At 44.6% G+C, this 13,893-nt stretch overlaps 1 pseudogene; it reads right to left on the minus strand.

Moving 5' to 3' along the window:
* Positions 1-3,075: 3,075 nt before the first annotated feature.
* Positions 3,076-5,509, minus strand: LOC123138557 (uncharacterized; annotated as a pseudogene).
* Positions 5,510-13,893: the final 8,384 nt, after the last annotated feature.

Raw genomic sequence — 13,893 nt, forward strand, 5'->3', positions numbered from 1 at the left:
ACGCGGAGGTGCCGTCCGTTCGGCACTAGGATCTTCGGTGATTGGGATCACGACGAGTATGACTCCCTCAACCCCGTTCTCTTGAACGCTTCCGCTTAGCGATCGACAAGGGTATGTAGATGCACTCCCCTCTCTCTCTCGTTGCTAGTCTCTCCATAGATAGATCTTGGTGACTCGTAGGAAAATTTTGAATTTCTGCTACGATCCCCAACACGACGTGCCGCTCCACATCGCCCAGAATATCACCAACGACACCCGCATCCTTGACAGCCATCTAGTGAGCATTTTGTGTAATAGTACATTTCTGTGTAGGTGTAATAGTTCAACAGAACTAGAACTGCAAGTATTGGATCAAGATGAAGTGATTTTTGTTGTGTATTTAGGTGATGTTTGATTTGAGGGATCTATGATATGCTATGTTGATGTTCAAAGAAAGACAAATGCACATGATACATGATTTTGCAGGGAACACCCCTGAGTGGCCTATGTTTTGCTGAAATGTTGATTCATATACATTTCGGCAAATTTCAGGCGCTCAATATGCCTATTTTTTAGCAAAGGTTAATCCAAAATTTGCGTGAATTTCGGCATGAATTCTGCTAGAAAGTAATATATATCGAGTGCCCAGGATTTGCCGGAGTAGGAATTAGAGGACATTCAGGCAAAACATAGGTCATTTTGTTTATGTCATTACTCAATATATGTTATGTTAACTGACGATGCTTACGATTGACTTTTAGTCTGTTGGGGCTACTTGTGTGACTTTCAGTTTGTTCTTGAAGGAATGATCCCAACTGTTGTCGTGGGGGCCGTTTGCTCCTCTTCTTCTCATGATATATCTTTGTAAGGCACGAGAGAAGGGGGGAGCGACTATCACTGACGGTCGAAATCAAAGTGAGGGAGTGTCCACCATATACACCACCGTATACAATCTAAATATCAGAGAGAAAGAATTCCGACTGTTTTCACGGGGGTCGCTTCCTCCTCTTCTCCTCATGATAGACCTTGGTAATGCACGAGGGAAGGGGGATGCGACCATCACCAACGGTCAAAATATTAGTGAGGGAGTATCCACCATATACAGTCGAAATATCAGAGAGGAAGAATCCCGGCTGTTGTCGTGGGGGTCGCTTCTCCTTCTTTCCCATCTACTAGACATTTTGGTAATGCACTTGGGAACGATTGGAGGAGCGACTATCATCTATGGTTGATATATCAGAGAGGGTGTGCCCACAATATACACCATTAGAGATGAGTGTTTTTCAAGGGAGACTCGATAGACCAATAGTCAACTCATATTGAATAGTGATCGGAGTGTTGAATTCCTGGTATTTGCCATCGTCATTTAATCTTTCAATTATTAACACGGCAAATGGATGTCGATGGGATCCTCGAGTGTAATGACTGTACTAACGACATGGTATGTGCGACAGGGATCACTTGGAAAATAGTAGATGCTTCTCCCTCGTGCTTAAGGAGGGCTTCAATTATTTTTACGGTATGTAACTTCAGCAGCAAGTATTTCTTCTTAATTAATCATGACTTAAGATTTTTTTCACTTCACGTATACTTTCCTTTTCTTACAATTCGACAAGTGCATCCCTTGCTATGCAAGACCTTATGTCTTAGAGAAGCTCTCTTTCGAGAGAGGGAGAAGGTGGACACAAAGAAAGGTCACCTTAAAATAAAACATGGATTCGTTTTTGAGGTTAAGATCATAAATGAAGTTGGTCACACACATTTTGGTTGTTCAAATTGAAAAGGATCATGCAAGGCCTACGGATTTCAGGAGGATATGAAAATAACCTTTGATATTGGCATTCCTCAAGGTGATTCTGAACATGATAAAGACACTTGGGTGGATCTGGACATGATTCCTATTGTACCTCCATATGAGGTTGTTATGCTAATTTGTTAAATAATCTATATTGCTTACTTAAAATAGTTTTTATTAAACCCTTACTAAAATTGTTTATTTATAGTTGATAGCTTATTTCCTTTCTCCAAGAGACACACAGAAGATTGTACACAATACCTACTACAATCATGGCTTAGATCTAACTTGGGAGGATAAGATTTCTCTTGTCACCTTTGTTAATGAAGTTATGACGTTTAAGATCATCTTTGGAGCTGGCAAAAATTATAGTTGATATGTACCACTAGTCCATGAGTTGAGCGGTGGTAACATACATACAAATATCATGGTAAGATTTTTTACTATTATGTCACTAGTCCATCTTTTTCATACATTTTTCTTAAGTAAACTACATTGCTAAATATGTTACTATTATGTTCTTCAACAGAAGCTCCTGAATTGTGTTGTGCATCCACTGATGTATGTCGAAGGTGAGATGACAATTGTGTGCATACGACCATGGTGGGAGGGTCTGCAAATATCCATGTGCTTCACTACTCAAACCGACGGAGGCCTCAAAATCAAAGGATGGCAAAAAATAGTGACTGGGCGAAGGCCACAAGTTGGAGACCGGTGGATCTCTATGCTCCGTATTGGACTGGACATGTTTTTCTATTTTATGATATTTTACCAGAGAGAGAGAGAGAGAGTAGGTCCTAGTACTTGTCATGTGTTAAGAAATTATTTATCTAAATGCTAACAATTAGCTAGTACTGGTGAACTTATGATGATCCTTATGGTGAGACATTGTTATATCTCTACGATGATGATGGTGATGATAATGATGAGTTGTTAGATCGCTACGATGATGATGAGTTGTTATATCATTGCTACGGTATAACAATTGTATAAGGGTGTATAAATGCAGTATAAATATGCTGAAATGAAATACGCATGCATAGTAGTGGTGCAAGGCACTAGCCAACACTGATGCTATTTAGTAGTAGTGTGGGTCCTACCTCATGCCTAATAGATGTAGTGGTAACATGAGGCGAGGCCCACACTATTGCTAAATGTTAGGTTCAATGTGCTAGCAGTAGCGCGGGCCCCAACACTACTGCTAGGCCCCAGCTTCTATCATGAACGGAAATCGACAATACATAATTCACCATCACTTATTTGATCATAATGATTGTTTTAATATATTTGTTGAGTTCATGTCAGTAGGCCTTATAAGACCCTAATCCACCATAAAAGATACGCATACCTACATATTTACTATATTCAAATCTTTCCACGGTATATTTGGATTTATCGCTTGATTCAGGCCGCACTTGAGACTTATTTGGAGTGTCAAAATAGCCCTTCTCATTATTCGCAAGCTGGATATTTTTTTACGAAAGCTAATCCTCCGTATCCCTCCGAAGCAAAATGTCCACTGCCCATTTGCGGAGAGTTTGACGAGGCAGTCGGCCCCTCAACAATCCCACCCCAGAATGCTGCGTCACCTTTGTTCCTAAGGAATTCGAATAATGCACTTGGCCAATATCCAATTGCTACATGCTCATAAGTCAACCACCAGTTCTTAGACACAGGGTCCTAAAATAAATCAATATTTATTGTAGGTTAGATGCTGTCCTTAAATCAATATTGCGTGAGATACATAGGCTATTAAATAACTATGATTATTTACAATCGTGATCTTATTCTTTCTAGTATTTTTTAGCGTCCAATTATTTTATAATCCTTTTGACGAGATATAGTAGGCATGCATGTCTTCACCTAATCCTTTTTGCATAGCAAGGAATATGAATCAGAATGATATATGAGTATTTCCTTCATGTTCAGAATATTGTCATGATTAATTGAACTTGCCTTTTGAATCTATATTATTAGAATAGTGTCATATATGTGCAAGAAGATAGTATGTGGGTGTAAGATCGTAAACAAACATATCAAGTTGTGGTCACGTTCAGTAAGGTATATATAATGGTTATGCACGCGAAATACAATCAAATAATACTAATTTATGTACATATAATTTGTACATGACACTTGAGAAATCTTATACTTTAAGAATATGATAATACCTTGAAAATTTGAATGTGTATTACTGTCTGCTTTCCACGATAAATAGAGGGTGGTCGTATTCTTGCTCCAAGACCAACTCTGTGGCTAACTTGCACAAAACCAGGACAACTGAAGTCAATGCATGACTTTTTGTATAGGCCATCATACTGTGAGGTTTGTTCCAAGGTAAAAGGAAAATATGAACTTATATTATTAATTTATTATCATAAAAATATATAACACATAATAGCATGTATCTGAATAAATTAAGCATTACCCAAGAAATATGAAATCTAACAAAAGTATTGCCACTCAATGTTGGAAAGACCCGAACACCAGCACCAATCCTGTCAGTGTGTTGTTCTCCACCACTTTTCATTTCTACACACATTGCACTAGAATCCTTACTATATTTATTCACCTTTGGATCCCAAACATTTAATACACCACGCACCCCATATACATCACCCTGGTATATGAGTCCCGCTGACTGCAAGAATTAAAAGTAACACCTTTAAGTGAGAAAAATGAATAGTATGTGTAGATAAGCCTGATAGGATATCACATGTAATTCATGTTCTCCAAAATGTAAGGCGCCAACCCCAATTTTTTTTAATTTGACCATTAATTAGGCTATTAAGTTATGGGTTATGTGGCACATAAAATTATATGATTCATATTCGAAAGCATTTCAAATGTATCACTTTTGGTTCATATTGTAACTTATACAAAAACTAACCTCCAATTGCCCATCGTGACTATGTGCTGCTATGGTGTCACTTCCATTAGTATGCAGTATTGGGATTGTTCCCATTGGGCACTCAATGGTAGATGGTTCATCTGAAGGCAATGTTTGGATATCCATCCAAACAGGGAAAGAATTTGGTTGCATCTGTTTGAAAATAGAATGAACCACCTTATAAACAAAATATTACAAATGTACTCCCTCCGTTCCAAAATAGATGACCCAACTTTATACTAAAGGTAGTACAAAGTTGAGTCATCTATTTTGGAACGGAGGGAGTACAAGACAATACACAAAAAAACATGTTCTAATTTCATTCATCATTTATAAAGCTTATATTATGTAAAAAGGTTCTTAGTTCAGTACGCTTTCAATAGCCCTAACTTTCTAGCATAAAAAACATATCCAAAAAGATTAATGAAACAAGAAGGGAGTAGAACACGCTGAATCAACATTTATGCAATTAATCATGAACTAACAATATACTAGACAATTCATGGAGGTACATCATATTGTTATGAAATTAATTTACCTGGACTTTGTGGTCTTTCAATAGTGGGTGCCTGAAAGACGGTTGCGCATTCACATCAATGCAATCATAGACATCTCCATCTTTCATCTGTTTTGATGTTTCCTCTACTTTTTAGCCCCCAAAACATATGCTAGATATACATAAGAAGGTTAATTATTCATACCACAATGGTTTTATTAACTCGGTGATAACTGAGAATCTGGGTATTGTCTTCCTCTTGCCTTTTGTATTGAACATCTTTTCCTCTGGTCACCAGAACTAGAAATGACATGAAAAGAGTTGCACTAATGGCTTGCTTTCCTTTCATTGTGAATATAGGGAATTGTTAGCTTTGGAGTTCTTAGACCACCATATTTATATGCATCTGAGTGCACCTCACATTTAATGTTGCTTATAATTATAATGTATAAGCTAAGGATTATTGTATGCGTACAAAAGATAGCATATATTAATTGCACTAAGATATATGACCACCAGAAAATATAGCATTAATTGCACTATATATATGATAAGATGTGTTGGGAAATATGGCATCAAATGCCATAAGATATGATCATCCTTATCTTTTGTACAAAATCTATTGTGTTAATGCGATATAAAGGATGTGATGTGTTTAATGCATAGAAAAATCTTCACAAGTGCCAAGTTTGATAGGGAAAGTATTAATATAATTGATTTGTTGCCTTAAATTGTAATCTCCAATCTATTCTAAGGCAATCTTTCCGGGTTCACTCCTCTTTACAACCTTGCCTATCTACCCATATATATGTACGTATATATATATAGTAAAATTGCGTCTATCATAGCTTGCCATAGAACCAGTTAACACTCGCTAAGCTTCTTACGGTGTAAATGTTATAATATTTTTTGAAATAAATAGTGGAGCACCGCTACAAGATGATCCAATGGTGTGATTGTGAAAATATGCATTTCTGTGTCCTCGGCAAAAAAACTATCATTTCAGCTCAATGCGACATAATTAAATAGTACTCCCTCCATCCGGGAAAACATGTCACCAGCTTAGTTCAATTGTAATTTTGCAAAAAAAAAAACATATAATTTTAAATGTTGTGCTAATCAGCCCTTCTTCCTCCCCTAACGCCTGCGGGCACCGCGCGCCCCAGCCTCCGTCTCCCCCCGTCGCCGGCTGGCACCACATGCCCCAGCCGCCGTAGGGATCAGTCGGCGACAAATTCCCACCTGCGCGGCCGTCCACCTGCCCCGCGGCTTCCATTTTGCGCCCGCCCTGCTTACCTGCGTTGCGGAGGCGAGCTTCGCCACAGCCCACCTGCTCCTCCGTGGCGACACCTCGATAGGTGGCGGCTGCACGGCTCACGGACGGCTCCTCCTCGTCCTGTTCGCATCCTCGGCCGCAACCTCGGCCCACCAAGGCCAGCCACTCCGCTGCGGGAGTTGGGCAAGACCACGGCCGCCACTGCTCCACCGCCTCGTCCACCAAGGTGACCAGTGCATCCACCGTCGGGCCCAGCACCGCCGCCCACCTGCTACAGAGGCGATCACTGCCGCCCACTTATGCCTCCTCACCGATTTCTTCTTCTTCCTCTTCTTCGTCCAAGAGACCCAGCTACTCCTCGCCGCCTCTGCTGCTACTGAAAGGTAGCCAACGCCCTAAAACCAGTGTTAAATTGATGCTAATTTGTTGTATAGATCAAATTGAGGTGAATTAGAGCAGCACCAGATCATCCAGTCTGTAATTTGATGATCATGTACACACACACACACACACACGATATTCAGTCTGTAAGAGTAAACTGTAGATGCACAAAATTATGAGAAGATAAGAGATCACTGGCCCGCATTTGTGTCCTACAAGCAATCGGAGAAGGGTAAGAAAAGGTCACTGAGAAACAAGAAAAATGATGCAAAGAAGTATCACCATCACACGGGGGTCAGGTGGCTACTACAAAGCCCAACCGTTGTGGGACAGAGCTGAGCAAGACCTGCTTTTGCTAAAGGGGTCCAACCAGCAACATTGCACTGGCCAGATCGTTCAAGGACTTGGTTCTTCAGGGTTGGGGGGACTTTGGACCTAGAAACAGGGGAGTCTGTTTGGACGGACGAGTTACAATACCCATCCGGAAGTTTCATGCAGCAATGGTAGCACAGGAAGGGACGTTCATTCTCGACAGAGAGAATGACGAGCTAATAGAGGCCCTCAGGAATCCTGAGCACCCTGGACGAACATGAGGCACACCAGGCTCCGTTCCGTGGGTGCATGGGTTTCCCGACATCGGTAGTTACAGAAGCCGAGAGAGAAAGAGGACAGCGGAAGCAACCGAAATGGAGAGGCTCAGCAATATTAGCAAAGCTAGAGGAACTTGAGAGCCAGCCAGCTACCGGCCAACCATCTTAGCAGCACGAAGATCCTTGCTTCGACGCTGCCCCAGAAGCTACCCCACCATATCAGCGGAGAAGCATCGTGGCTTCCACGGAGCTCGTTCAGCCTAATTTCACGGCTCCTCGCTACCCCGTGGATAGTATCACGGAGGCTGAACATTGTGAGCTAATGACGAAATGCCAGAACATGACCTTGAAGGCCGCGGTCGGCTCTGTTATACCTCCTTGAGTTGAGGAAACTTTTCATTGCCGTCCGATTCCACATGGCTATGTTGTTGTGATGGTGGATGAAATAATGGAGGGATTTGAGGAGCTGGAGCTTGACTTCCCTACAGGTGAAGGGGACATTCATCTGGAAAATGCTTTAAGGAATACCTGTCTATGGAGAAAGGAGCACATCAAGCTTCCAAACTGGACGCCTCCTCCTCCTCCTCCGGCGCGTGAGGGCACTCCGCCTCCTCCTCCGGCGAGTCAAGGCACTCCGTCTCCTCCTCCGCCTCCTCCGGCGCGTGAGGGCACTCAGTCTCCTCCTCCGCCTCCTCCGGCACGTGAGGGCACTCCGCCTCCTCTGGCGTGTCAGCGGACTCCACCGTGTCAACAACGGCAGAAGAGAGACGTCGCCGCTTGCTAGCAGTACAAGAGGCGGGAAGAAATACAGATTTGGTCCAAGCCTGAAGCCTGTTCCAAAGTTACCATATGAGAGGACTGACAAGGAAACAGATGGCATCGTGGCAGCCGAAGTGGAGGCCCATTTTGAACGGAAACCTCCACCTCCAAAGGAAACGGTAGATCCCATGAAAGCGAGGCGCACTCTGGATGCCATGAAGCGACCACCACCGCCTCCACCAGATTCCAACTATGTCCTCTGTATTAAAAGGACATATCAAGATGTGCGGCGGTCAGGAAGTACTTCCAGTGATGCAAGATTAGCACAACGAAGAAGTGGGAAAACAATTCCCCGGCTCGGCGAACAGGCAAAGCAATCGTGCCCCCAGCTCAAGGTGTCTAGCGATATCGTCGCTAATCATTCGGAGCTATTGCCCGGTATCAATCTTGGTGATTACCTAAACGATGATGTAGAGTTTGAAACATTAGAGGCAGTAGAGATCTTCAGATACAAGTACATGAAGCCTCTTGTCAAACCTGATAATCCTCCTCTAACAACGATGATGCGAAGATTGCATGAATGATGCATGGATACTTGCAGGAAGTCTGGGAAGGATAGTATGATGGTGAGAATTAAAGATGAGCATGACCTCATTGGAGTCATCGGGGAAGCAATAGGGAGTCCAATGAAATAAGTTGCAAGATTCTATTGGTTGATTGAAATGGTTGAGGTATCTTAATGCTCCAGGAATACAAGATGCAATGATTCCCAATAGTATCATTGGTCTATCACAATTAAATTACCTCAGTCTCGGCGATTCTTCTAACATCTTGACACTGCCACAGTCAATTGGAGAAGCTGAAGGTCTGATTTATCTTGATTTATCTGGTTGTTTGAGAATTGAAGAACTCTTAGAGTCCTTTGGATAGCTAAAAAAATTGGTGCATCTTGATTTTTCAATTTGCTCTCGTGTTTGCAATGTATCAGATTTCTTGAGGAGCCTCACAGAACTGCAATATTTGAACTTGTCAGAATGTAAATCTGTTGGAAAGCTACCAGCATCCTTGGGTCTCCTATCTGAGCTGCAATATTTGAACTTATCATTCAGCTCTTATGTCAGTTGCAGCAAAGCAGAATTATTGGGTGCTCTCACCAAACTGGAGTATCTGAGGCAGGTTTGAGGAGCCTGTCTAAATCGTTTTTGTTTTGACCGTTCAATAATCGGGTCGTCCGCCCGGGCGTTTGAGGGGTGTTTGAGGCGCAGATGCTCTTAAGAAACACACAAAGATCCGACAAATTAAATACGGTTTCTATTGTATATGTGGCAACGGACGCGGATTTTTGGGACATGGTTCCGTGCGAGGATCATATCTAGACCATTAGTTTTGCCTTTGAGATCTATGGTTAATATAGCATTTAATAAATACGAGATATATACATCATGATAAACAATAGATACCAAAACGAATACATTGTATTGTGGGCCAGGACACTTTAGTGCTAACAAATGCGTCCCAGGCAACTCGGTCATAATTTCACCTACCACTCTCAGTCTCATGCGTCTCTCTCACGTAGTCATCACATGTAAACTGTACTAATGTGTTCATGAGCATGTGGCTGATTCATTATGAGACGTTTAAGGAAACAAAACAGTAACGGAAGCAGCTAACCATCATACATTATGTACGAACTATTACATTTGGCAACACTTAAGATAAACCGGAGTTGCGCTGTTCGATAGCTGGTGGCTGAGTCATGGTGCAAGATCTTTGTATAGCTCCACTCGGCCTCTACAGTGTGGGTTGCATCGACGATTATGAAGATTTCTTGCTTGGTTATTCTTTTATAATGAACTGGGCAATATGTTTTCGTTCGTTTTCCTTCAACTCTTATAAATTAGGGAGAATCCTACAACATCTATAAGAGCAAACTGTGTTGACTTTTCCCCGTTGTGAGAGCTAAATCCCGGTGCTGGCCCCAGTCATCCCCGTCCGATCCGATGGTCGCCGCCGTTACCCCCAAGGCTCCAACCCAACCCCGCATGGCGGCGGCAGCATCCACACCGCCTCCGGCCGGGACCCCCGCCGTCGGGGACAGAGGAGGAGCACCGCAGCGGAGGCCACGGCGACGGCAGCAGGCGGCGGGGCAGGGCGACGGCGAGGAGCGTGGCTCCTCGGAGGAGGGTGGAGGAGGGCCTCCATGGACCCGACGGCGTGGAGGGGGAGGGCCGAGACGCGACGGAAGAGCGGATCCGGATGCGAGGAAGGCGGCCACCGTGCCGTCGATGGGAGGCGTCTCCGACCAAATTTCTTGGGCTGCGAGGTTCACCACGGCCAGGCGGAGCTAGTCGGCCCATCAGCCTGGCTCGGTGGGGCGGTTGGCCACGGCCAGGTTTTGTGTCCTCTCCTCTATATATTTATTTCTAACAAAAACAAGACCGAAAGAAGAAATATGTTCTTAGCAAAGAAAATGGAAAATAGGACGCTTTTCAGTACTTGGAATAATACAAACAACAAAGTAAGAAAATGGATTATGGCAAGCCACTACAAAGAAGAAGAACAAGTCCTTGTTTGACTTGTTGACCACCGTTTGAGATTCATCCTTGTATGTCTTTTTCATTTGTTCGTTCTTACATTTTTATTCATTTTCTTTTTTTGACTTGTTGACCATGTTCACTACAAGTTGTCTCTTTTTTTGAGAGTCAATTGGTTGCTGGGAGGACCTGGAATCCGCTTTCCTTGACAACTTTCAGGGCATTTATGTGCGACCACCAGACACTGATGACCTAAGCCACATAATTCAGCAGCCAGAGGAATCGGCCAGACAATTCTGGACATGGTTCCTAACCAAGAAAAATCAAATAGTTGACTGTCCGGACGCAGAGGCCCTCGCAGCCTTCAAACATAACATCCGTGACGAATGGCTTGCCTGGCACCTTGGACAGGAAAGGCCGAAATCCATGGCAGCTCTCACAACACTCATGACCCGCTTTTGCGTGGGAGAAGACAACTGGCTAGCTCGTAGTAATAACATGACCAAGAGCCCTGGTAATTCAGATACCAAGGACAACAATGGCAGGTCGCGTCGCAACAAGCACAAGCGCCGCATTAACGGCGACAATACTGAGGATACGACAGTTAATGCCGGATTCAGAGGCTCTAAACCCGGTCAGCGGAAGAAGCCATTCAAAATAAATCCTCCGGGCCCGTCCAGTTTAGACCGGATACTCGATCGCTCGTGCCAGATACACGACACCCCCGAACAACCAGCCAATCACACCAACAGGGATTGTTGGGTGTTCAAACAGGCAGATAAGTTAAGTGCCGAAAACAGAGACAAGGGGCTGCATAGCGATGACGAGGAGGAGCCCCGGCCGCCGAAGAACAGAGGACAGAAGGGCTTCCCCCCACAAGTGCGGTCGGTGAACATGATATAAGCAACCCACATCCCCAAAAGGGAACGGAAGCGTGCGCTCAGGGACGTATATGCGTTGGAGCCAGTCGCCCCAAAGTTCAACCCATGGTCCTCCTGCCCGATCACTTTTGATCGAAGGGACGACCCCACTAGCATTCGTCACGGTGAATTCGCCCCATTGGTTCTAGACCCAATCATTGACGGATTTCACCTCACTAGAGTCCTGATGGACGGTGGCAGCAGCCTGAACCTGCTTTACCATGATACAGTGCAGAAAATGGGCATAGATCCGTCAAGGATTAAACCCACAAAGACGACCTTTAAAGGCGTCATACCAGGTGTAGAGGCCAGCTGTTCAGGCTCAGTTACACTCAAAGTGGTCTTCGGATCCCCGGATAATTTCTGAAGCGAGGAGTTAATCTTCGACATAGTCCCGTTCCGCAGTGGCTATCACGCCCTGCTCGAACGAACTGCATTTGCAAAGTTCAATGCGGTGCCGCACTAAGCATATCTCAAGCTCAAGATGCCAGGCCCTCGCGGAGTCATTACGGTCAATGGAAACACCGAACACTCTCTCCGAACAGAGGAGCACACGGCGGCCCTCGCGGCGGAAGTACAAAGTAGCCTCTCAAGGCAATTCTCAAGTCCGGCTGTTAAGCGTCCGGAGTAACCTACAACAAGACCGTCTGGCACGTTCCGAGCAAGCATAGCAGTGCGGCCCCAACCCCAGCCCTCGCGAGATTGGGAGGGCCACCGTGCCGTCGATGGGAGGCGTCCACCGTGCCGTCGATGGGAGGCGTCTCCGACCAAATTTCTTGGGCTGCGAGGTTCACCACGGCCAGGCGGAGCTAGTCGGCCCATCAGCCTGGCTCGGTGGGGCGGTTGGCCACGGCCAGGTTTTGTGTCCTCTCCTCTATATATTTATTTCTAACAAAAACAAGACCGAAAGAAGAAATATGTTCTTAGCAAAGAAAATGGAAAATAGGACGCTTTTCAGTACTTGGAATAATACAAACAACAAAGTAAGAAAATGGATTATGGCAAGCCACTACAAAGAAGAAGAACAAGTCCTTGTTTGACTTGTTGACCACCGTTTGAGATTCATCCTTGTATGTCTTTTTCATTTGTTCGTTCTTACATTTTTATTCATTTTCTTTTTTTGACTTGTTGACCATGTTCACTACAAGTTGTCTCTTTTTTTGAGAGTCAATTGGTTGCTGGGAGGACCTGGAATCCGCTTTCCTTGACAACTTTCAGGGCATTTATGTGCGACCACCAGACGCTGATGACCTAAGCCACATAATTCAGCAGCCAGAGGAATCGGCCAGACAATTCTGGACATGGTTCCTAACCAAGAAAAATCAAATAGTTGACTGTCCGGACGCAGAGGCCCTCGCAGCCTTCAAACATAACATCCGTGACGAATGGCTTGCCTGGCACCTTGGACAGGAAAGGCCGAAATCCATGGCAGCTCTCACAACACTCATGACCCGCTTTTGCGTGGGAGAAGACAACTGGCTAGCTCGTAGTAATAACATGACCAAGAGCCCTGGTAATTCAGATACCAAGGACAACAATGGCAGGTCGCGTCGCAACAAGCACAAGCGCCGCATTAACGGCGACAATACTGAGGATACGACAGTTAATGCCGGATTCAGAGGCTCTAAACCCGGTCAGCGGAAGAAGCCATTCAAAATAAATCCTCCGGGCCCGTCCAGTTTAGACCGGATACTCGATCGCTCGTGCCAGATACACGACACCCCCGAACAACCAGCCAATCACACCAACAGGGATTGTTGGGTGTTCAAACAGGCAGATAAGTTAAGTGCCGAAAACAGAGACAAGGGGCTGCATAGCGATGACGAGGAGGAGCCCCGGCCGCCGAAGAACAGAGGACAGAAGGGCTTCCCCCCACAAGTGCGGTCGGTGAACATGATATAAGCAACCCACATCCCCAAAAGGGAACGGAAGCGTGCGCTCAGGGACGTATATGCGTTGGAGCCAGTCGCCCCAAAGTTCAACCCATGGTCCTCCTGCCCGATCACTTTTGATCGAAGGGACGACCCCACTAGCATTCGTCACGGTGAATTCGCCCCATTGGTTCTAGACCCAATCATTGACGGATTTCACCTCACTAGAGTCCTGATGGACGGTGGCAGCAGCCTGAACCTGCTTTACCATGATACAGTGCAGAAAATGGGCATAGATCCGTCAAGGATTAAACCCACAAAGACGACCTTTAAAGGCGTCATACCAGGTGTAGAGGCCAGCTGTTCAGGCTCAGTTACACTCAAAGTGGTCTTCGGATCCCC

The sequence above is a fragment of the Triticum aestivum genome, chromosome 6B (assembly GCF_018294505.1).
Source record: "Triticum aestivum cultivar Chinese Spring chromosome 6B, IWGSC CS RefSeq v2.1, whole genome shotgun sequence".
NCBI classification, from domain to species: Eukaryota; Viridiplantae; Streptophyta; class Magnoliopsida; order Poales; family Poaceae; genus Triticum; species Triticum aestivum.